The sequence below is a fragment of the Bombina bombina genome, chromosome 7 (assembly GCF_027579735.1).
Source record: "Bombina bombina isolate aBomBom1 chromosome 7, aBomBom1.pri, whole genome shotgun sequence".
Classification (NCBI taxonomy): Eukaryota; Metazoa; Chordata; class Amphibia; order Anura; family Bombinatoridae; genus Bombina; species Bombina bombina.
This window is the reverse complement of record NC_069505.1, coordinates 615,205,905-615,232,269: the sequence shown is the minus strand read 5'-3', so window position 1 is coordinate 615,232,269 and position 26,365 is coordinate 615,205,905.

Below are 26,365 nucleotides of genomic sequence, written 5' to 3'. Positions count from 1 at the left end.
GCACCCCAAAAAGCCCTTTTTAGGGCTAGAACATCAGTCTGCTTTTTTTTCCCTGTGTAATCTAATTGCAGTTGCCTGCCTGCCAGCGTGTGTGTCAGGCTCACAGCGTATACTATGTCCACTTGCCCAGTGGCAGCACTCATATCTGGTGTAACAGTAGTGTACATTTAAAAAAAACAAACACTTTTTTGACTGTGAAATAATAGCAGACAGCTGCCAGTACAAAAGATAGCCGCCAATAAGGCAGATGGGGAGGGTTAGAAAGCTGGTTGTGGGGGATCAGGGAGGTTGGGGGCTAAGGGGGGATGCTACACCACAGCATATGTAAATTTAAAAAAAAATAAAAAAAATATATATTTTTTTTAAAAACCTTTTATTTTAGTACTGGCAGACTTTCTGCCAGTACTTAAGATGGCGGGGACAATTGTGTGGTGGGGGAGGGAAGGGAGCTGTTTTTGAGGGATCAGGGGGTCTTATGTGTCAGGTGGGAGGGTGATCTCTACACTAAAGCTAAAATTAACCCTGCAAGCTCCCTACAAACTACCTAATTAACCCCTTCACTGCTAGCCATAATACACGTGTGATGCGCAGCAACATTTAGCGGCCTTCTGATTACCAGAAAGCAACGCCAAAGTCATATATGTCTGCTATTTATGAACAAAGGGGATCCCAGAGAAGCATTTACAACCATTTGTGCCATAATTGCACAAGCTGTTTGTAAATAATTTCTGTGAGAGACCTAAAGTTTGTGAAAAAGTGAACAATTTTTTTTTATTTGATCGCATTTGGCGGTGAAATGGTGGCATTAAATATACCAAAATGGGCCTAGATCAATACTTTGGGTTGTCTACTACACTATACTTAAGCTAAAATTAACTCTACAATCTGCCTACATGCTCCCTAATTAACCCCTTCACTGCTGGGCATAAAACACGTGTGGTGCGCAGTGGCATTTAGCAGCCTTCTAGTTACCAAAAAGCAATGCCAAAGCCATATAAGTCTGCTATTCCTGAACAAAGGGGATCCCAGAGAAGCATTTACAACCATTTATGCCATAATTGCATAAGTTGTTTGAAAATAATTTCTGTGAGAAACCCAAAGTTTGTAAAAAAGTGAACAATTTGTTTTTATTTGATCGCATTTGGGGGTGAAATGGTGGCATGAAATATACCAAAATGGGCCTAGATCAATACTTTGTCTTGTCTACTATACTACACTTAAGCTAAAATTAAGATACAACATCATACCTGATGTTTTAAAGCACATTATTCCAAACAATTTAGGAATGTTAGGTGATTTATGCCCTTTATGGATTAAAACCAGACTCTGCATCAACTATGTAATTTTCCATGGGAGTTTTGCCATAGATCCCCCTCCGGCATGCCACAGTCCAGGTGTTAGTCCCATTTAAACAACTTTTCCATCACTATTGTGGCCAGAAAGAGTCCCTGTGGGTTTAAAAATTCACCTGCCTATTGAAGTCTATGGCGGTTTGCCCGGTTCGCCGGTTCGCAAACTTTTGCGGAAGTTCGCGTTCGCAAACTCAAAATTTTAGGTCCGCGACATCACTAATTATAAACTGTTATAAATGTTACTGTAATTGTCAGTATTCCTATAGCATTATAGTATATTACAGTATAATATTACACTATAGTATTATACACTGTGTTATATATGTTACTGTAATTGTCAGTATTCCTATAGCATTATAGTATATTACAGTATAATATTACACTATAGTATTATACACTGTGTTATATATGTTACTGTAATTGTCAGTATCCCTATAACATTATAGTATATTACAGTATATTATTACACTATAATATTATACACTGTTATATATGTTACTGTAATTGTCAGTATTCCTATAGCATTATAGTATATTACCGTATAATATTACACTATAGTATTATACATTGTGTTATTAATGGTACTCTAATTGTCAGTATTCCTATAGCATTATAGTATATTACAGTATAATATTACACTATAGTATTATACACTATGTTATATATGTTACTGTAATTGTTAATATTCCTATAGCATTATAGTATATTACTGTTAGGATATATTAGCATTACCGACGCCATTTTTTCTTTAGGCATCCATTTTGTTTAGGCATCCATTTTGTCTATGAAAAGTTCATTATTCTTGCTTATTATGTACCAAGAAATGTGAGTAATATGTGGATAGCTAGATGTAAACGCCCAGATGTATTTTTATTATTGTTATAGAAATATTACTTTTCACCCAATTATATTTGAATTAGTTTCGTTTCTTCAATGTGAAATATGATGTGAGATGATGTAGTTATGAACACATCATTGTTTAACCCTGTATACTGTAACTATTGCCTATAAGAAGTGTTGTTCATCTTCTAATAAACAGAACAGCTTTTAGACTGACTTGCTGCGTGGTCTGATTTCTGTTCCCGAGATATTTCGTCAAGTGACAATTCAGTTCCTGGTGATGGTATAGGATAAGGCCAAGTGCTGACTGACACTCCCCCCTGAGAATAACACCTAACAATTCTGGTGTTAGAGCGTGGGATTCGCACTGGGTAAGTAGATGAGTGTTTTTTTACTCTACTTTTCCGTGTGTGAATCTGAACCTAAATTTTTTTTAAAGGTGTTAGTGATACATATAAAGAGGCCCATTTATCAAGCTCCGATTGGCGCTTGAGGGCCCGTGTTTCTGGCGAGTCTTCAGACTCGCCAGAAACAGCAGTTATGAAGAAGACCGCTGCTCCATAACCCTGTCCGCCTGCTCTGAGCAAGCAGACAGGCCCATTAGCCGTGAATCTGCAGGGGGCTGCATTGCACCAGCAGCTCTTGTGAACTGCTGGTGCAATGCTGAATACGGAGAGTGTATTGCTCTCAGGTCCACAAGACCTTTGTTAAATAGGCCTCATACGGTTAAAGTCATTTTATAAGGGGTTCCTGCGGTGGAGGCACAGGTTTGCTGAGGTTTGACAGCATTTAAAGTGGCATGTTTGAGTCTTGCTTTGTATTAACCCCTCTGCTTGTTGATGCTTTTTTCTTGATCGCTTATGCTTTTACTGCCATATCATTTGTGTTGTGCTGTGCTGAGCTGGCTGCCTTAAATAATGTACAGAGAGCAGGAGAATGTTATTACATATTTAATGTCTACGAAGGGGTTAACAGTTTCATTGCAAGGCAGGGAGCCGTGCACGCTGAAGTTTTCTCCTGCATTCAGAAACGTTATGAGTAGAGAAAGCAGGGGCCAGTGCTGTGTAATGAGTGTTGGTCTGTCGGTTCTCACTGTGTCTTGTGTTACGTGTAAAAGATTTACCCTACGCTAAATATCTGAGGATATAATATCCTGTCTAAAAAAAGAATTTGCTTATGTCTCAATCTGCTGGGAAAATGGCCATTCCTTGCAAATTCGGACACTTTCAGATACATTTTAAATTTGGTGGCAAGTGAATCTTATTGTATTTCTAAATGTCTTTGCTATGTTTGACATACATGTTTTCCTGAAAGAGAAAGAACGTTAATGTGTTTTCTTTGTCACTACAAGTTTGATGTATGATAAAATTGCTTTAGAATAAATGTTAGGAGTTAATTTATGGTATGCAAGTTTATATGAGATTGTGTGTGTATCGCTGTAAAAATGACCTTGGTGCATTTTTCTTTCTGAATGTGAATTATTAAGGCTAGTTTCTTAGCTAAGAAATAGGATGTCGTAATGAGGAATTTTAAAGTGTTATTGTTGCAACTTGATTTAAAGTCATATGTATGTTCTTAATTATGTGTGTTATTAATAGCATTTGTTAGTTTTAAGTGATATTTGTTTTATGCAAATAAAGACTCTCCACCTGTTGCGGCATATAAATATTTTGTTTTTGCAAGTGAACTATTTAAGGGATTTGTAAATGTGCGGATGTTTGAGTGACTTCGGTCACGATTTGGTAAATAAAAGATTAACAGTTTAATTCAAGTATGTTGTGTGCGTAATGTAAGATTCATGCAAGAAGTTAAACACAGGAGAATAGAAAAGACTATACTCTGTATGCTATTAATTGTTTCTAAATAGTGATGTCGCGAATAGTTCGCCGGCAAATAGTTCCCGGCGAACATAGCTTGTTCGCATTCGCCGCGGCGGGCGATCATATGCGATGTTCGATCCGCCCCCTATTCATCATCATTGAGTAATACTTTGACCCTGTACCTCACAGTCAGAAGACACATTTCAGCCAATCAGCAGCAGACCCTCCCTCCCAGACCCTCCTACCTCCTGGACAGCATCCATTTTAGATTCATTTGGAAGCTGCATTCTTAGTGAGAGGAGGGACAGTGTAGCTGCTGCTGATTTAATAGGGAAATCGATAGCTAGGCTAGTGTATTCAGTGTCCACTACAGTCCTGAAGGACTCATCTGATCTCTGCTGTTTTTAAAAAAAATTAAAAACCTTTTATTTTAGTACTGGCAGACTTTCTGCCAGTACTTAAGATGGCGGGGACAATTGTGGGGTGGGGGAGGGAAGGGAGCTGTTTGGGAGGGATCAGGGGGACTGATGTGTCAGGTGGGAGGCTGATCTCTACACTAAAGCTAAAATTAACCCTGCAAGCTCCCTACAAACTACCTAATTAACCCCTTCACTGCTAGCCAAAATACACGTGTGATGTGCAGCAGCATTTAGCGGCCTTCTAATTACCAGAAAGCAACGCCAAAGTCATATATGTCTGCTATTTATGAACAAAGGGGATCCCAGAGAAGCATTTACAACCATTTGTGCCATAATTGCACAAGCTGTTTGTAAATAATTTCTGTGAGAGACCTAAAGTTTGTGAAAAAGTGAACAATTTTTTTTTTTATTTGATTGCATTTGGCGGTGAAATGGTGGCATTAAATATACCAAAATGGGCCTAAATCAATACTTTGGGTTGTCTACTACACTACACTTAAGCTAACATTAACTCTACAAGCTCCCTACATGCTCCCTAATTAACCCCTTCACTGCTGGGCATAAAACACGTGTGGTGCACAGTGGCATTTTGCAGCCTTCTAATTACCAAAAAGCAACACCAAAGCCATATAAGTCTGCTATTTCTGAACAAAGGGGATCCCAGAGAAGCATTTACAACCATTTATGCCATAATTGCATAAGTTGTTTGTAAATAATTTCTGTGAGAAACCTAAAGTTTTTGAAAAAGTGAACATTTTTTTTTTATTTGATCGCATTTGGCAGTGAAATGGTGGAATTAAATATACCAAAATGGGCCTAGATCAATACTTTGGGTTGTCTACTACACTACACTTAAGCTAAAATTAAGATACAACATCATACCTGATGTTTTAAAGCACGTTATTCCAAACAGTTTAGGAATGTTAGGTGATTTATGCCCTTTATGGATTAAAACCATACTCTGCATCAACTATGTAATTTTCCATGGGAGTTTTGCCATGGATCCCCCTCCGGCATGTCACAGTCCAGGTGCTAGCCCCCTTGAAACAACTTTTCCATCACTATTGTGACCAGAAAGAGTCCCTGTGAGTTTTAAAATTTGCCTGCTTATTGAAGTCTATGGAGGTTCGCCCGGTTCGCCGGTTCGCGAACTTTTGCGGCAGTTCGTGTTCGCGGTTCGTGAACCCAAAATTTTAGGTTTGCGACATCACTATATTTAAAGCATTTGGGTCTGTTTCTGTTGCAAGTAGAGTAATTCAGTAGAGTTTTAATATAAATTGGTAACATATTACTGTGTAATCTTATTTATGCTGCGATGGATCTTATTTAAATATGCAGGTTATGATACAATGAAGAAGTAAAGTTTTGATGGTAAATAGGACAAGTGTCTTAAACATGGCTAGTTTGAAAATGTAATATACATGTTATAAATGGTTAGTCCTTAAAGGGACAGCACACTGTAAACTAGTTTTTATTTTAATGTATTTTCAATGACTTGTTATACAAGCTGCATAGTATAAAATGTAGGAGAAAATGTATTTGCAAGTTTATTTGTATATATGAAGTAGCTGGTTTTGTGCTTTTAAAACACAGTTTATTGCAATGGGTTGAATTTCGGATAATAAGCATATCTCATTGTATTACTTATCTTATATTTGTCTGTAAAACCGGAGCTCAGTGCTTAGACAGAGCAATGGAAAATTGTCATTTTATTACTTAAAGGGCCAGATCACTCATGGGAAAGAGTTCATGAGCAGCAATAACACTGCATTAACAAGTAAAGGAGATAAAACATAAATGTAGTAGTTTGTAAAATATTTATTTCTTTATATTTTTTTGTTCTCCTTCTTTGTAGTTCCGCTCAATTTCCCTAGAACACCCTGATAAAAGGGCAGTGCTATTTGCATAAGACCTGGATGATTTTCTATGTTTGTTTTACAATAGCTTGGTTACATCTCCACCTTGTGCAGCGACCTTTCCTTGTATATATTATATAAAATCTGCCATTTAGATAGCAGACATTCACGCAGTGTAAATCAATCCTCTCTGTAAGGCAAACTGAAATGATGACAGCTGCCTGCAATCTTTCGGCTAGATTACGAGTCTTGTGTTAGTCTTAAAAAGCAGCATTGGCAGGTCCCAACGTTGCTTTTTAACGCCCGCTGGTATTACGAGTCTTGAAGGTACAGATGTGCCGCTCACTTTTTTGGCCAGACTCAGAAATACCGCAAATCCACTTACGTCAATTGCGTATCCTATATTTTCAATGGAACTTTCATAGAGCCAGTATTACGAGTCTGACCAAAAGTGAGCGGAAAACGCTCTCCTGTCAAGACTGGTACCGCATTTTAAAGTCAGTAGTTAAGAGTTTTACACTACAACGCCGTAGCATAAAACTCTTAACTAAAGTGCTAAAAAGTACACTAACACCCATAAACTACCTATTAACCCCTAAACCGAGCCCCCCCACACATTGCAAACACTTAAATGCATTTCTTTAACCCCTAATCTGCCGAACCGGACATCGCCACCACTATAATAAATATATTAACCCCTAAACCGCTGCACTCCCACATCGCATACATTAAATAAATATTATTAACCCCTAATCTGCCGGCCCTAACATCGCCGCCACCTACCTACATTTATTAACCCCTAATCTGCTGCCCCCAACGTCGCCGCCACTATAATAAAGTTATTAACCCCTAAACCTAAGTCTAACCCTAACCCTAACACCCCCTAACAAATATAATTTCAATAAATCTAAATAAATTTACTACAATTAACTGAATTATTCCTATTTAAAACTAAATACTTACCTATAAAATAAACCATAAGATAGCTACAATATAACTAATAGTTACATTGTAGCTAGCTTAGGGTTTATTTTTATTTTACAGACAGCTTTGTATTTATTTTAACTAGGTAGAATAGTTATTAAATAGTTATTAACTAATTAATAACTACATAGTTAAAATAAATACAAAAGTACCTGTAAAATAAAACCTAACCGAAGTTACAATTACACCTAACACTACACTATAATTAATATAATTACCTAAATTAAATACAATTATTATTATTATTATTATCAGTAATTTGTAGAGCGCCAACAGATTCCGCAGCGCTAGGTAATGTCATGAATTGGATCTGCTCATTGCCGTGTCGCCGCGGCTCACAGATCCCCTCTGTATCACGTCACGTTGCCTAGCAACGTGACGCGGTATCTGGCTCTCCTCCTGACGTCAGAGTCTCCCTGCCTTCAAATCTCGGCGGGAGATCTGAATTGGCGCCCGTTTGTTTTCTCTGTTCTATCTCCCGGACCGGACCTGAGTGAGTAATTCTTTTTGTCTCCCTTGCCTGAATCCTTGCCTGAATACTCTCTGCCAGTTTGCCTAACCTGCTAATAAGGATTTTATGTTTGTTTACTAACCTGCATACAAGGACATTTGCTTTATCTAAACCTGCTAAAAGGAATATCTGTTTGTTTGATAATCATCATAAAGGGACATTTGCTTTATCCAAACCTGCTAAAAGGAATCTTTGTTTATTTACTAACCTGCTTAAAGGGACATTTGCTTTATCCAAACCTGCTAAAAGGAATCTTTGTTTATTTACTAACCTGCTTAAAGGGACATTTACTTTATCCAAACCTGCAAAAAGGAACCTCAGTTTGTTTACTAAACCTGCTTAAAAGGGACATTTGCTTTATCCAAACCTGCTAAAAGGAATCTTTGTTTATTTACTAACCTGCTTAAAGGGACATTTGCTTTATCCAAACCTGCTAAGAGGAATCTTTGTTTATTTACTAACCTGCTTAAAGGGACATTTACTTTATCCAAACCTGCTAAAAGTAATCTCAGTTTGTTTACTAAACCTGCTTAAAGGGACACTTGCTTATCCAAACCTGCTAAAAGGAATCCTTGTTTATTTACTAACCTGCTTAAAGGGACATTTGCTTTATTACTTGCTAAAGGAATTTCACTTAGTTTATTTATCTTCTTAAAAGGACATTTGCTTTCTTCAATCCTGAGTGGGTCACGTCCAGGATATTTCTCAGTGTGCTAGCGTGTGTTTTTTACTTTTCACGCTAGCAGTTGGGTTGAATCCTGAGCTGGTCCTTTACGGCTGACATTACAAACGGGCCATAAAAATGGACCCCACTGAATTATCCATGGCCGTGACCCACCAGGGACAGTTATTGGGATCTCATGCTACCCACTTACAATCCTTGGACGCAAAGTTGGATCAGATAACTATTTTACTTCAGAATATGGCTGCTCCTATACCTCCTAATCCTATTCCTTTGGATCCCTCTCCCCCTACGAATCCTACCAATCAGACACAAGCTCAGCTCAGTCCCAGGATACCTCTTCCGGACAAATATGATGGGAATCCTGAGGATTGTAGGGGTTTTTTGAATCAGTGTCGCCTTCATTTTCGGAATAGTCCAGTTCTCTTTGCAACTCCCTCCTCTAGAATCACTTTCCTTATATCCTTAATGAAAGGTAGAGCCTTAGCCTGGGTATCACCTTTGCTTGAAAAGAATGATCCAATACTCCAGGATGTGGATACATTTCTCTCTGTCTTTTCAAATGTCTTCGATAAGCCAGGGAGGTCTGCCGCTGCTGAAGCTTCTCTTCTAGACTTACGACAAGGTGGTCAACCTGTATCTCAATATGCCATTGAATTTCGCACTCTAGCTTCTGAGACTACCTGGAATCAGGGAGCTCTTAGAGCAGCTTTTCGCAAAGGACTCTCTGAACGTCTCAAAGATGAGTTGGTCTATCGTGAAATCCCAGAATCTCTAGAGGCTCTGATAAATCTTTGTATTTGTCTCGATTCCAGATACCGCGAACGCCAACAAGAAAGAGAGAGAAATCAGAAAGCTTCTAATCGTCCTTTTCGTCTGGTACCTCGTATCTCAAACCCTTTAACTCCCGTTTCTCCACCTTCCGATCAGACTGAACCAATGGAAATTGGCACCATTAGATTAACTGAAACTGAACGTCTGAGGAGACGATCTCTTGGACTGTGTTTATACTGTGGCCTTAAAGGACATTTATTAAAAGATTGTCCTACCAGACCGGTAAAAGCCAGGGCTTAACTTCTGTCCAGGGAACTAAGTTAAGCCAAATAGGATCTCATTCCCTCAATAATAAACTTTTTGTTCCGGTTACTCTTCAAATTGGAGGAGACAGGATTCATACTCAAGCTCTCATTGACTCTGGTGCTGGAGGAGTCTTCATCGATTCCACATTTGTAACTACTCACTCTATTCCATTAAGCAAAAAGGAATATTCTATTCCAGTCTCCACTGTTAGTGGAGATCCTTTGGGTCCCGGACTTATCCAGTTTGCTACTAGACCCATTCTCTTTTCTGTTGGAATTCTTCATTCAGAGACAATATGTTTTGATGTAATCTCGACTCCTCAATTTCCCATAATATTGGGTCTTCCCTGGCTCCAGTTACATAATCCTGTATTCTCCTGGACTCAAGGCGAACTCATTTCCTGGGGATATACTTGTCAAAATAGGTGTCTTCAGATTCCCACGAAAGTGCCTCTCACCATTGCTCTCACTATTGACACCTCTGGGTCGTTACCCACACCTTATCAAGATTACGTTGATGTTTTTTCCAAGAAAGAAGCAGAACGGCTTCCCCCACATCGTACTTTTGATTGCCCCATTGATCTACTTCCTGGGGCAACCTACCCTCGTGGCAAGACGTATCCGCTCTCAAGGCCAGAGAATGTTGCCTTAGAGGAATATATCCAAGATAGTTTGGCTAGAGGTTTTATTCGACCTTCCTCTTCTCCTCTTGGGGCTGGTTTCTTTTTTGTGGGAAAGAAGGATGGAGGACTGCGACCTTGTATTGATTATCGGGGTTTGAATCAAATCACAGTCAAGAATAGTTACCCTCTGCCTCTTATTCCTGAACTGTTCACTTATCTTCAAGGAGCTACAATATTTACCAAACTAGACCTTCGTGGTGCTTATAACCTTATTCGCATGCGCAAAGGAGACGAATGGAAGACAGCCTTTAACACTCGATTTGGGCATTATGAATATCTGGTTATGCCTTTTGGGTTGTGTAATGCCCCTGCTGTTTTTCAACACTTCGTCAATGAGATCTTTCGGGATTTTTTGAACTCCTTCGTCATTATCTACCTTGACGATATTTTAATTTTTTCTCACAATTATCAAGATCATGTACACCATGTCAGGAAGGTTTTGCAACGGTTACGAGACAATCATCTATTCGCCAAATTGGAGAAATGTTCATTTCATCAAAAATCCATACCCTTCTTGGGTTATGTAATATCTGAATCTGGATTTGAAATGGATCCGAATAAACTTTCTTCCATTTTGGATTGGCCTAGACCTGATTCTCTTAAGGCTCTACAACGGTTTCTTGGCTTCGCCAATTATTACAGGAAATTTATCAAAGGATTTGCTACTATTACTTCTCCTCTCACGTCACTCACTAGAAAGGGGCAAGATTGTAAAGAGTGGTCCCCAGAGGCTATTAAGGCCTTTGAGTCTCTCAAAAAGGCCTTTTCTTCTGCACCCATACTCCGTCACCCAAATCCGGATTTTCAATTTATCCTAGAAGTGGATGCTTCTTCTGTTGCTGCTGGGGCTGTTCTTTCCCAACGAATACCTGACACGGGTAAGATTCATCCTGTAGGTTTCTTTTCCAAGAAATTTACTTCTTCTGAATTAAATTATGACGTTGGCAATAAGGAATTATTAGCCATCAAGATGGCTCTGGACGAATGGAGGCATTGGTTGGAGGGTACTACCTTTCCATTTTCCATACTCACGGATCATAAAAATCTTCTTTATCTCCAAACTGCCAAACGATTGAATTCCAGACAAGCTCGTTGGTCTTTATTCTTTTCACGTTTTAATTACAATCTTTCCTATATACCTGGTTCTAAGAATATAAAAGCGGATGCCTTATCCAGGCAGTTTCAATCTACCTCTACTCCAGAATCTGGTACCATACTTCATCCACAAGAAGTCATAGCTCAATTATCAACCTCTTGTTTACAGGAGTTACAGTCTGCTCAAAAGGATCTTCCTTCTTCCTTTAAATCTCCTGACGGTTTATTATTTGTTCCTGAACGTCTCCGTCCAAAGATTCTCCATTGGGCTCATGATAGTCCTCTCTCTGGACATCCTGGCGTCAGTAACACGACTCGGAATCTTAAACAGTATGTCTGGTGGCCTACTCTCTCTCAAGATGTTAAAGATTATGTCTCAGTTTGCACTCAATGTGCTACAAATAAAGCTCCTCGTCAACTCCCTTCTGGTTTACTTCAACCTTTACCCATTCCTCACCAGCCTTGGACCCATCTATCTATGGATTTTATTACAGACCTTCCTCTTTCTGCCGGAAACAACACTATTTTAGTGGTGGTTGACAGGTTTACGAAGTCTGCCCATTTCATTCCTTTGCCTGGTCTTCCATCTGCCAAGGGACTTTCTGAGCTTTTCCTTTTGCATATCGTGAGATTACATGGTTTTCCTTTGGACATCGTCTCCGATAGAGGGGTACAATTTGTTTCTCGGTTCTGGAAATGGCTCTGCAAACATTTTGGCACTACAATCTCTTTATCAACCTCTCATCATCCACAGTCTAATGGTCAAACCGAGAGAGTAAACCAATGTTTGGAGACTTACCTTAGACATTATGTGGACCATCATCATTCTAATTGGACTCGTTATCTTCCTTTAGCGGAGTTGGCCCATAATGCTCGTTACAATTCATCTCTTCAGTCTTCTCCCTTTTTTGCAGCTTATGGATTTCAACCCAGAACATTTCCTCTGTATACTTCCTCTTCTGAAAATCCTGCTTCTGATCAAACTGCTCGGAGATTAACTCGACATTGGCGTAAAATACGTGATCTTCTTTCCAAAGCTTCTAAAAGATACAAGTTTTTTGCTGATCGCAGACGGAAGAAGGCTCCTAATTTTCGTCCTGGAGACAAGGTGTGGATTTCTACTCGTCACCTTCATCTCAAACAACCTTCTATCAAATTGGGGCCTCGATATGTGGGTCCTTTCCGAATACTGGGTCAAGTTTGTTCTACTGCATATCGAGTTGCTCTTCCCAAGACTCTCAAAGCTCACCCTGTGTTTCATGTTTCTCTCCTGAAACCGGTGAAATCTAATAGATTTTCTAAATCTCTGCCCAAACCTCCGCCTCTCTTGGTACAGGGACAGCCTGAGTTTGAGATTGCTCACATTCTGGATTCCAAACTTCGTGGCAAGAAACTATACTATCTCATCCATTGGAAGGGTTATCCGGTCACGGAACGGACTTGGGAACCAGCCCGGCATGTTCACGCCCCTGCTTTGATTAAAGCCTTTCACAAAGCTTATCCTGCTAGGCCTGGTCCTGTCCCCCGGAGGGGTCCTTGAGAGGGGGGTGCTGTCATGAATTGGATCTGCTCATTGCCGTGTCGCCGCGGCTCACAGATCCCCTCTGTATCACGTCACGTTGCCTAGCAACGTGACGCGGTATCTGGCTCTCCTCCTGACGTCAGAGTCTCCCTGCCTTCAAATCTCGGCGGGAGATCTGAATTGGCGCCCGTTTGTTTTCTCTGTTCTATCTCCCGGACCGGACCTGAGTGAGTAATTCTTTTTGTCTCCCTTGCCTGAATCCTTGCCTGAATACTCTCTGCCAGTTTGCCTAACCTGCTAATAAGGATTTTATGTTTGTTTACTAACCTGCATACAAGGACATTTGCTTTATCTAAACCTGCTAAAAGGAATATCTGTTTGTTTGATAATCATCATAAAGGGACATTTGCTTTATCCAAACCTGCTAAAAGGAATCTTTGTTTATTTACTAACCTGCTTAAAGGGACATTTGCTTTATCCAAACCTGCTAAAAGGAATCTTTGTTTATTTACTAACCTGCTTAAAGGGACATTTACTTTATCCAAACCTGCAAAAAGGAACCTCAGTTTGTTTACTAAACCTGCTTAAAAGGGACATTTGCTTTATCCAAACCTGCTAAAAGGAATCTTTGTTTATTTACTAACCTGCTTAAAGGGACATTTGCTTTATCCAAACCTGCTAAGAGGAATCTTTGTTTATTTACTAACCTGCTTAAAGGGACATTTACTTTATCCAAACCTGCTAAAAGTAATCTCAGTTTGTTTACTAAACCTGCTTAAAGGGACACTTGCTTATCCAAACCTGCTAAAAGGAATCCTTGTTTATTTACTAACCTGCTTAAAGGGACATTTGCTTTATTACTTGCTAAAGGAATTTCACTTAGTTTATTTATCTTCTTAAAAGGACATTTGCTTTCTTCAATCCTGAGTGGGTCACGTCCAGGATATTTCTCAGTGTGCTAGCGTGTGTTTTTTACTTTTCACGCTAGCAGTTGGGTTGAATCCTGAGCTGGTCCTTTACGGCTGACAGGTAATATGCGATGTTCGATCCGCCCCCTATTCGTCATCATTGAGTAATACTTTGACCCTGTACCTCACAGTCAGAAGACACATTTCAGTTAATCAGCAGCAGACCCTCCCTCCCAGACCCTCCTACCTCCTGGACAGCATCCATACAATTAATTACAATTAAATAAAATTATCTAAAGTACAAAAAAAACCCCACTAAATTACAGAAAATAATAAAATAATTACAAGATTTTTAAACTAATTACACCTAATCTATTTCCCCTAACAAAATAATAAAGCCGTCCCAAAATAAAAAAAAGCCCTACCCTACACTAAATTACAAATAGCCCTTAAAAAGGCCTTTTGCGGGGCATTGCCCCAAAGTAATCACGTCTTTTACCTGGAAAAAAAAGTACAAATCCCCCCCCCTACATTAAAACTTCCTTAGGAAAACGGATAGGTTGTCAGTGCCTCAGGAAGCAATTCTAGTATGCTTAGATGTTGAAGGACTTTATTCCTCAATTCCACACAAAGTAGGGATTGAAGCATGTTAACATTTCCTCATGACAAGAGGAGTCCATGTTCAAAAACACACTGATTTTGTGGTGAACCTACTTAAATTCGTTCTCACAAATAATGTATTCATGTTCGACAACAAGATCTATAAGCAATTGCGAGGCACAGCTATGGGCGCTACATGTGCCCCGACTGACGCGTGCCTACACCTGGGCAGCTGGGAGATGGATGAGGTGTTCCAGAATCCCATTTTTGAGAGATATGTCCACATATGGCTGAGGTATGTGGACGATGTCTTCCTAGTGTGGGAAGGTCCAGAGGATACACTTAATGAATTTGTTGGTACCCTTAATGACAACGATAGGAACATCTCTCTAACCCTACAATATAGCAGGGAAGAGATATCTTTCCTAGATGTCAAAGTAAGGATTGAAAGAGGGACTCTAATGACTGAAAACTATTGCAAGGATACTGCGACAAATAGTCTCCTGTTGGCATCAAGCCATCACCCCAATCATTTGAAAAAGGGAATTCCTAAAGGGCAATTCCTTAGGCTGCGCAGAAATTGCTCAACCAAGGAAAAATACATAAAACATGCTCTAGATATGGAAAAAAGATTTGGGGATCGAGGCTATTCAAAAAAGGTTGTAAAAAAAGCTTTTCATCATGCAATGCATGAAGATAGAGATAAACTCCTCTCACCCCAAATTAAGAAAAAAGACCCTAAAATAAGACTCATCACTGATTACAACTGCCATTGGCATACCCTGAGGAATATCCTTGCAAAAAATTGGCAGGTGCTTACTAGTGATGAAAGTGTTTCTAAGGAAGTGGGTGACTTCCCGAACATAACTGCAAGGAGGGCACCCAATCTCAAAGACAAACTGGTGAGGAGCCTGTCCCAACCTAAACAAATGGATTGGTTGACTAAACATAGATCAGCAGGTAATTTTCCCTTCGGAAAATGTGTAGCATGTAGATACATGCTAAAAACTAAAGAGTTTAGTACAAATACGGGAAAAATTTACAAACTCAAATACTTTGTGAACCATAACACTGAAGGTGTTATCTACCTACTTGCCTGCAGTTGCCCCCTTTTCTATGTGGGGAAAACTAGAAGGGCCTTAAAGGACCGAATCACTGAACATTGTGATGATATAAAGAACAAAAACCCAAAAAGTAATGTGGCTAAACATTTTGAACATACTCACACCTGTGATCCTGATTCTCTAAGGTTTATAGGCATTGACAGGGGCATCATGAATGGCAGAGGGGGAGACAATGACAAAGTCCTCCTCTGCAAGGAATGCAGGTGGATCTCAATTCTTGAGACCCAGTTTCCCCAGGGTCTAAATGACAAGCTGGACATGGCTTGTTTTCTTTAATAAATCCATGGTATTTTTGTTTAAATAAACATATAAAGTTTATATTTTTCAAAATTCCCTTTTTCTTCTTTTTTATTAGAAACCTTATGAAATTTTTGATACATATGTCTGTATAGAATTTTTTTAAAAAAAAACAAAACAAAATTATACATATGTATTTATATACACTAGTTTGTTTGACACTTTTATAATTATTGGATAATATTTCCTATTTGTAAGGCTGTACTATTCTATTTTTATTCTTTATCTAAGTATATTCCAGGCAATCTAAAAATCCTTTGATGTAACGGCTGCCTGAGTATGACATGCAATAATTTCACCCTCCAGCAGAGGCGTTACAATGATTCCTATAAATTAGGACGTAATGATGTAATCTGAATTCCGCCCTGACGAAGACGAGTGGGTGAAACGCGCGTCGGCATTGGTTATGCCGGCCGGTCATGTGATGCATGTGTTTGCCACTGTTGATTGGATTCTTGAATGAAGACGCCGCTCTGCTCCTGCATACAGTATCTGCCTGCGCTGTTATACCTGTTGCTGAAGGAAGCAAGGATAAAGCACGAACAGGTCGTATGAACGCTGCCTTTGAAATGGCAATATTAACACTGCCAGCTATCATACTGGATAGTAATTCCTAATTGCTGTTTCCCCGCCGTGGGTTGTTGAATGACAATAGCAGCTAAACGACCATACTTCTAACATCAGATCGACATACTCGGTTGAACTCTTTGACGCTACTTGAATAAGTGACGATACCTATACTACTTGTGTGCATGCCTACTAATACACGCTCACTACTCTTGCTACTTGGAATACTAACTGTGGCTGCATGGAACATGTGATGCTTTTCGCCTTACTGACAAGCATGACTGCATGATGAACTTGCCATAACATAAGCTTTGGCTATAGCATACAATCTGCATGATCTATACTACTTTGCTTAGCAGTCTATAGTTGGGCATGAAACACTGCTGAATCTGTTGCTTTATCAAGTATGGCTATGATGTGCACTATCTTATATATGTGTTCTACTTTGTACATATCTAGGGGATCCACTAATCAGTCTGCTTAGATCCCCTTTGAAAACCTGCCCAGCGTTACTCCCCTTCACTGGGGTGCTGTGTGCAGCTGGGTGTAGCTTGACTGAAGTGGTCCTCTGAGGTATACGCCTGAGACATTGTATATATAACAGAGCTTGAATCTTGTATGTATTTGAATCCTGCACTTTATGAGATTTTTATATTCTGCTCTGGCCTTCTACAACTCTGTAATTTTCCTGCTAAGGATTAAGCCTCATTTACTGTGCTCACTGGCTGAGCAGATGGCAGGGTTCATTTAGGCCTAGACCTAGAATACGGTCTATTGAGAACAACATTACCATTATATCACATGTGACGAGTACATGTACCCCTGACCGGTCAGGTTTATTATTATTGTTTCTATTTATTTCGTAAGGTTTTTTTCAAACTCAATATGTATATATTTTTCAATTGATGAGTTACTACTATCTTTTCAGCCTGTGTGTGCCTCTTGGGTAAGGGAGTATGCTATCCCATAATTAAAAATTGCAATTTTGACAAAACTGAGTGATATGAGCTTTTTTCTGTAAAAGAGTGCTGAATTCCCTGTCTTTAGTTCAGGATTACAATCCTGAGGCTTTCTCTCTTGCCAACCCATACTATACATATATATATGTGTGTGTGTGTGTGTGTGTGTGTGTGTGTGTGTGTGTACTATAGAATTATATTATACTATATACTTACAGAACAATATATATATGTGTACTATAGTATTACATTATACTATATACTTACAGAACATTATATATGTGTACGATACTATTACATTATACTATATACTTACAGAACAATATATATATGTGTACTATAGTATTACATTATACTATATACTTACAGAACATTATATATGTGTACGATACTATTACATTATACTATATACTTACAGAACAATATATATGTGTACTATAATATTACATTATACTATATACTTACAGAACAATATATACTGTATGCGTACTATAGTACTATATTATACTATATACTTACAGAACAATATATATGTGTACTATAGCACTACATTATACTATATACTTACAGAACAATATATATGTGTACTATAGTATTACATTATACTATATACTTACAGAACAATATATATGTATACTTTAGTACTACATTATTCTATTTACTTACAGAACAACATATGTGTACTATAGCACTACATTATACTATATACTTACAGAACAATATATTTGTGTACTATAGCATTACATTACTATATACTTACAGAACAATATATATTTGTACTGTAGTATTACATTATACTATTTACTTACAGAACAATATATATATATATATATATATATATATATATATATATATATATATATATATGTGTACCATAGTATTACATTATACTATATACTTACAGAACAATATACAGTATATGTGTACTATAGTATTACATTATACCATTGACGTGTGGTGAGGTCAGAGGCTGGTGAGGCACTGGCTTAGATACACAGGAGAAACACATATGAACCCAATAGAGGAAGCTTAAATTAAACTAAAGCATTGTTTCTTAACCGCAGTCCTCAAGTACCCACAACAAGACAGGTTTTCATTATAGCTGAACCAGTGCACAAGTGAAATAATCAACTGATAGGTAGGAGCAAGTTAGTAACCATAATGTTACTGATCAGCTGATTTCTTCACCTGTGCACCAGTTCAGCTATGATGAAAACCTGGCCTGTTGAGGGTACTTGAGGACCATGCTTGAGAAACATTGCACTAAAGCACCAGCTCATCTGCAATGTGTTGATTACCTGGAGAATAAAGCACACACACTCTACTCACTGACATGTGTGTGTATGTATATGTATGTGTGCAAATGAGAATCACTGATTCAAGGGAGGAAAGCATAATTCTGTCATTATATAAAGCCCTGGTAAGACCTCACCTTGAGTTTGGAGTGCAGTTCTGGGGACCGATCGCTAAAAAAGATATTGCAGAACTAGAACAAGTTCAGAGAAGGGCCACAAAGCTAATAAGGGGATTGGAGAAATTAACCTATGAGGAGAGGCTAGCCAAACTGGGTCTGTTTTCTTTAGCAAAAAGGCGCTTGAGAGGTGACATGATTACTTTATATAAATATATTGAAGGCCCATATACAGAGATGGCAGAAGCTCTGTTTATTCCAAGAAAATTGTTTCTGACAAGAGGTCATAATTTAAGGTTGGAGGAAAGGAGATTTAATCTCCTGCAACGGAAACATTTTTTCACTGTAAGAGCAATAACATTGTGGAACTCATTACCAAAGGAGGTAGTGAATGCCAATACGATAGAAAAATTAAAAATTGTCTGGATACATTTCTGTATATAAACAAAATTCATGGATATGATTGCTAGTATTAAATAGGTCACCTTTTAATGGGGTTATTTAAGCTTAACTGGAGCTTTTTGTATTTTAGATTTGTATAGGTTGAACTCTATGGACTTCAGTCTTTTTTCAACCTTATCTACTATGTTACTATGTAAATATATGTTTATGTGTGTATGTGCTTGTGTTTATATGTGTGTGTGTGTATATATGTTCATTTTTGTGTGGATGTGCATGTATGTGTGTGTCTGTGTGTATGTGTGTGTATATCTGCATGTTTGTGTATGTGTGCGTGTGTGTGTTTGTGTTTATGTGCAATATGGGCGTATAAGTGCATGCATGTGTGTGTAAATTAGTGAATGTGTGTGTGTTTATGTATGTTATTTAATTATTTTTTTTACATTGGTTGGATTGTCATGCAATAGTCTGGCACATTGCCCCTACCGATATCAGGCTCTGGATTCACCACCACTGGTATTACAAGCTGAAAGTAAAAACTTTTTTTTTAGTTTAAATTACATTTTTGTAACCATATCAAGCTGTTGTGCATAGTATATAGCTGCCCATAGACACCTTTAGACATAGTTATTATGCAAATGCAAAAATACTGTTGTTTTTAAAAAAAAATGTGTTTATCTTTGTTGCCATGGTATCACTACCAGCTTGTATGCGGGATCCCCTGGCAAAAGCAAATCTAATATGCCACTATTAATCTGTGGCTCTGCTGACATATATAGGGTAACTTTGGCTTGATGTTTTTTGCATACAGAATGTCCATTATGTTTAAGTCTAGTAAGAATTTATTGATAAAGTATATAAGGGGTAAAAGAATAGTTTAACATACATGAGTAAATACAAAAGGCTTTAAAAGGGCACACCCTTGGTTCATAATGTTATAGTCAGTATTTTGCCAAACATCTTTGTTTTTAAGGAAAATACATTTTGGATATTCCCTATTTTGTCTAAAATCACTATCTCACACATGGAAAACAAAACTAAAGATGATAATACAATTGCTGTAATGAAAGTTTCAATAGAAAATGTAAAACCTAGAATGGCTTAGCTCACAAAAGATGCTCTAGTCTGAACTTTTCTATTTAAATAGTATTATTGTTTATTTTATTTACCTTTTATTCTATAATTACAGCACAAGAAATGTATTTTAGTATCTTGCCCATAGGCAACTGATTAATATATGAACACAGTTTATGTTAAAATCACAAAAAATTAACCTATCTCTTTGAAGAGAAATAATCAGACCTTAACCAGCTAGGTGTCATGTGTGATCGTGATATACTGTTTCATAGCAAGCCACTATCCTGACACCCAGAGACAAACACAATACACTATTTAATAATGTTTAATACACACACTGTCTGACACTAAAGTAGCTATTATAGCAAGCCACTATCCTGACACCCAGAGACAAACACAATATACTTTTTAATAATGTGTAATACACACACTGTCTGATACTAAAGTAGCCATTATAGCAAGCCACTATCCTGACACCCAGAGACAAACACAATACACTTTTTAATAATGTGTAATACACACACTGTCTGACACTAAAGTAGCCATTATAGCAAGCCACTATCCTGACACCCAGAGACAAACACAATACACTTTTTAATAATGTGTAATACACACACTGGGGGGTAGTTATCAAGCCGTCTACTTTTCTGGCTTCGCCGGCCCAATACGCCCGCCTAAGCTCGCCTACCTTCGCCGCCGCGGACCTGAAAAAATACGCCTAAGTTATCAAATAAAGCTGTCAAAAAGCCGCGGGGCGATGAGCAGCGGACTGTGACAGTTATCACTCATCCGATCTCGCTGCTCTTCGGCTTTTTCCCAGCTTTATTGCTAGTCTGTCACTAAGCACCCACACTAAACTGCACTGTTCTACCCCCTATACCGGCGCCCCCGGAGCCTCCCGCAACTCAATAAAGTTACTAACCCCTAAACCGCCGCTCCTAGACCCTGCCGCAACTCTTATAAATGTATTTACCCCTAAACCGCCACTCCCTGAACCCGCCGCAACCTATAATAAATTTATTAACCCCTATCCTGCCCCCCCTACACCGTCGCCACCTATAATAAATTTATTAACCCCTATCCTGCCCCCCACTACGACGCCGCCACTGTAATAAATTTATTAACCCCTAAACGTAAGTCTAACACTAACCCTAATGCCCCCCTAACTTAAATATTAATTAAATAAATCTAAATAATATTTATATTATGAACTAAATTAATCCTATTTAAAACTAAATACTTACCTTTAAAATAAACCCTAATATAGCTACACTATAAATAATAATTATATTGTAGCTATCTTAGGATTTATTTTTATTTTACAGGCAACTTTCAATTTATTTTAACTAGGTACAATAACTATTAAATAGTTATTAACTATTTAATAGCTTACCTAGCTAAAATAAAGAGAAATTTACCTGTAAAATAAATCCTAACCTAAGTTACAATTACACCTAACACTACACTATACTTTAATAAATTAATCCTATTTAAAACTAAATACTTACCTGTAAAATAAACCCTAATATAGCTACAATATAAATAATAATTATATTGTAGCTATCTTAGGATTTATATTTATTTTACAGGTAACTTTGTATTTATTTTAGCTAGTTAGAATAGTTATTAAATAGTTATTAACTATTTAATAACTACCTAGCTAAAAGAAATACAAAATTACCTGTAAAATAAATCCTAACCTAAGTTACAATTAAACCTAATACTACACTATCATTAAATTAATTAAATAAACTACCTACAAATAACTACAATTAAATACAATTACATAAACTAACTAAAGTACAAAAAATAAAAAAGCTAAGTTACAGAAATTAAAAAAATAATTTACAAACATTTTACAAATATTACAACAATTTTAAGCTACTTACACCTAATCTAAGCCCCCTAATAAAATAACAAACCCCCCCAAAATAAAAAAATGCCCTACCCTATTCTAAATTAAATAAAGTTCAACGCTCTTTTACCTTACCAGCCCTTAAAAGGGCCATTTGTGGGGGCATGCCCCCAAAAGTTCAGCTCTTTTGCCTGTAAATGAAAAATACAACCCCCCCCCAACATTAAAACCCACCACCCACATACCCCTAATCTAACCCAAACCCCCCTTACAAAAACCTAACACTAATCCCCTAAAGATCATCCTACCTTGAGTCGTCTTCACTCAGCCGAGCAGCGATGGAACCCAAGTGGACATCCGGACCGGCAGAAGTGATCATCCAAGGGGCGCTGAAGAAATCTTCCATCCGATGAAGTCATCATCCAGGCGGCGCTGAAGAAGTCTTCGATCCGGGCGATGTCATCTTCCAAGCCGGGTCTTGAATCTTCCTTCCACCGCCGCGGAACATCCTTCTTCACCGACGGACTACGACGAATGAAGGCTCCTTTAAGGGACGTCATCCAAGATGGCGTCCCCTCAATTCCGATTGGCTGATAGGATTCTATCAGCCAATCGGAATTAAGGTAGGAAAAATCTGATTGGCTGATGGAATCAGCCAATCAGATTCAAGTTCAATCCGATTGGCTGATCCAATCAGTCAATCAGATTGAGCTCGCATTCTATTGGCTGATTAGTTAATAATATAAATATTATTTAGATTTATTTAATTAATATTTAAGTTAGGGGGGCGTTAGGGTTAGTGTTAGACTTAGGTTTAGGGGTTAATAACGTTATTATAGAGGGCGGCGGTATAGGGGGGCAGGATAGGGGTTAATAGGTATAATGTAGGTGGCGGTGGGCTCTGGGAGCGGCGGTTTAGGGGGTAATAACTTTATTTACTTGCGGCGGTGTAGGGGGGACAGATTAGGGGTGTTTAGACTCGGGGTACATGTTAGGGTGTTAGGTGCAGACATCTCCCATAGGAATCAATGGGATGTCTGTCAGCAGCGAACTTGTACTTTCGCTATGGTCAGACTCCCATTGATTCCTATGGGATCCGCCGCCTCCAGGCTGGCGCTTTGAAAACCAGGTACGCTGGGCCGTAAAAGTGCCGAGCGTACCTGCTAGTTTTTTGATAACTAGCAAAAGTAGTGAGATTGTGCCGCACTTGTGTGTGGAACATCTGGAGTGACGTAAGAATCGATCTGTGTCGGACTGAGTCCGGCGGATCGAAGCTTACGTCACAAAATTCTACTTTTGCCGGTCTCGAGCCTTTGATAACTAAGGCGAATCAGCCTCGCCACAAATACGCTGCGGAATTCCAGCGTATTTGAGGTTGACGGCTTGATAACTAGGCCCCACTGTCTGACACTAAAGTAGCCATTATAGCAAGCCACTATCCTGACACCCAGAGACAGACACAATATACTTTTTAATAATGTTTAATACACACACTGTCTGACACTAAAGTAGCTATTATAGCAAGCCACTATCCTGACACCCAGAGACAAACACAATACACTATTTAATAATGTGTAATATACACACTGACACTAAAGTAGCTATTATAGCAAGCCACTATCCTGACACCCAGAGACAAACACAATACACTATTTAATAATGTGTAATATACACACTGTCTGACACTAAAGTAGCCATTATAGTAAGCCACTATCCTGACACCCAGAGACAAACACAATACACTTTTTAATAATGTTTAATACACACACTGTCTGACACTAAAGTAGCCATTATAGCAAGCCACTATCCTGACACCCAGAGACAAACACAATACACTATTTAATAATGTGTAATACACACACTGTCTGACACTAAAGTAGCCCTTATAGCAAGCCACTATCCTGACACCCAGAGACAAACATAATACACTATTTAATAATGTGTAATACACACACTGTCTGACACTAAAGTAGCCATTATAGCAAGCCACTATCCTGACACCCAGAGACAAACACAATACACTATTTAATAATGTTTAATACACACACTGTCTGACACTAAAGTAGCCATTATAGCAAGCCACTATCCTGACACCCAGAGACAAACAGAATACACTATTTAATAATGTTTAATACACACACTGTCTGACACTAAAGTAGCTATTATAGCAAGCCACTATCCTGACACCCAGAGACAAACACAATACACTATTTAATAATGTGTAATACACACACTGTCTGACACTAAAGTAGCCATTATAGCAAGCCACTATACTGACACCCAGAGACAAACACAATACACTATTTAATAATGTGTAATACACACACTGTCTGACACTAAAGTAGCCATTATAGCAAGCCACTATCCTGACACCCAGAGACAAACACAATACACTGTTTAATAATGTGTAATACACACACTGTCTGACACTAAAGTAGCTATTATAGCAAGCCACTATCCTGACACCCAGAGACAAACACAATACACTATTTAATAATGTGTAATACACACACTGTCTGACACTAAAGTAGCTATCATAGCAAGCCACTATCCTGACACCCAGAGACAAACACAATACACTTTTTAATAATGTGTAATACACACACTGTCTGACACTAAAGTAGCCATTATAGCAAGCCACTATCCTGACACCCAGAGACAAACACAATACACTATTTAATAATGTTTAATACACACACTGTCTGACACTAAAGTAGCCATTATAGCAAGCCACTATCCTGACACCCAGAGACAAACACAATACACTATTTAATAATGTTTAATACACACACTGTCTGACACTAAAGTAGCCATTATAGCAAGCCACTATCCTGACACCCAGAGACAAACACAATACACTATTTAATAATGTGTAATACACACACTGTCTGACACTAAAGTAGCCATTATAGCAAGCCACTATCCTGACACCCAGAGACAAACACAATACACTATTTAATAATGTGTAATACACACACTGTCTGACACTAAAGTAGCTATCATAGCAAGCCACTATCCTGACACCCAGAGACAAACACAATACACTTTTTAATAATGTGTAATACACACACTGTCTGACACTAAAGTAGCCATTATAGCAAGCCACTATCCTGACACCCAGAGACAAACACAATACACTGTTTAATAATGTGTAATACACACACTGTCTGACACTAAAGTAGCCCTTATAGCAAGCCACTATCCTGACACCCAGAGACAAACACAATACACTTTTTAATAATGTGTAATACACACACTGTCTGACACTAAAGTAGCCATCATAGCAAGCCACTATCCTGACACCCAGAGACAAACACAATACACTATTTAATAATGTGTAATACACACACTGTCTGACACTAAAGTAGCCCTTATAGCAAGCCACTACCCTGACACCCAGAGACAAACACAATACACTATTTAATAATGTTTAATACACACACTGTCTGACACTAAAGTAGCCATTATAGCAATCCATTATCCTGACACCCAGAGACAAACACAATACACTATTTAATAATGTGTAATACACACACTGTCTGATACTAAAGTAGCCATTATAGCAAGCCACTATCCTGACACACAGAGACAAACACAATATACTATTTAATAATGTGTAATACACACACTGTCTGATACTAAAGCAGCTATTATAGCAAGCCACTATCCTGACACCCAGAGACAAACACAATACACTTTTTAATAATGTTTAATACACACACTGTCTGACACTAAAGTAGCCATCATAGCAAGCCACTATCCTGACACCCAGAGACAAACACAATACACTATTTAATAATGTGTAATACACACACTGTCTGACACTAAAGTAGCCATTATAGCAAGCCACTATCCTGACACCCAGAGACAAACACAATACACTATTTAATAATGTGTAATACACACACTGTCTGACACTAAAGTAGCCATTATAGCAAGCCACTATCCTGACACCCAGAGACAAACACAATACACTATTTAATAATGTTTAATACACACACTGTCTGATACTAAAGTAGCCATTATAGCAAGCCACTATCCTGACACCCAGAGACAAACACAATACACTTTTTAATAATGTGTAATACACACACTGTCTGACACTAAAGTAGCCATTATAGCAAGCCACTATCCTGACACCCAGAGACAAACAGAATACACTATTTAATAATGTGTAATACACACACTGTCTGACACTAAAGTAGCTATCATAGCAAGCCACTATCCTGACACCCAGTGACAAACACAATACACTATTTAATAATGTGTAATACACACACTGTCTGACACTAAAGCAACAGAGTTAAAAGGGGCTGTATCCAGAT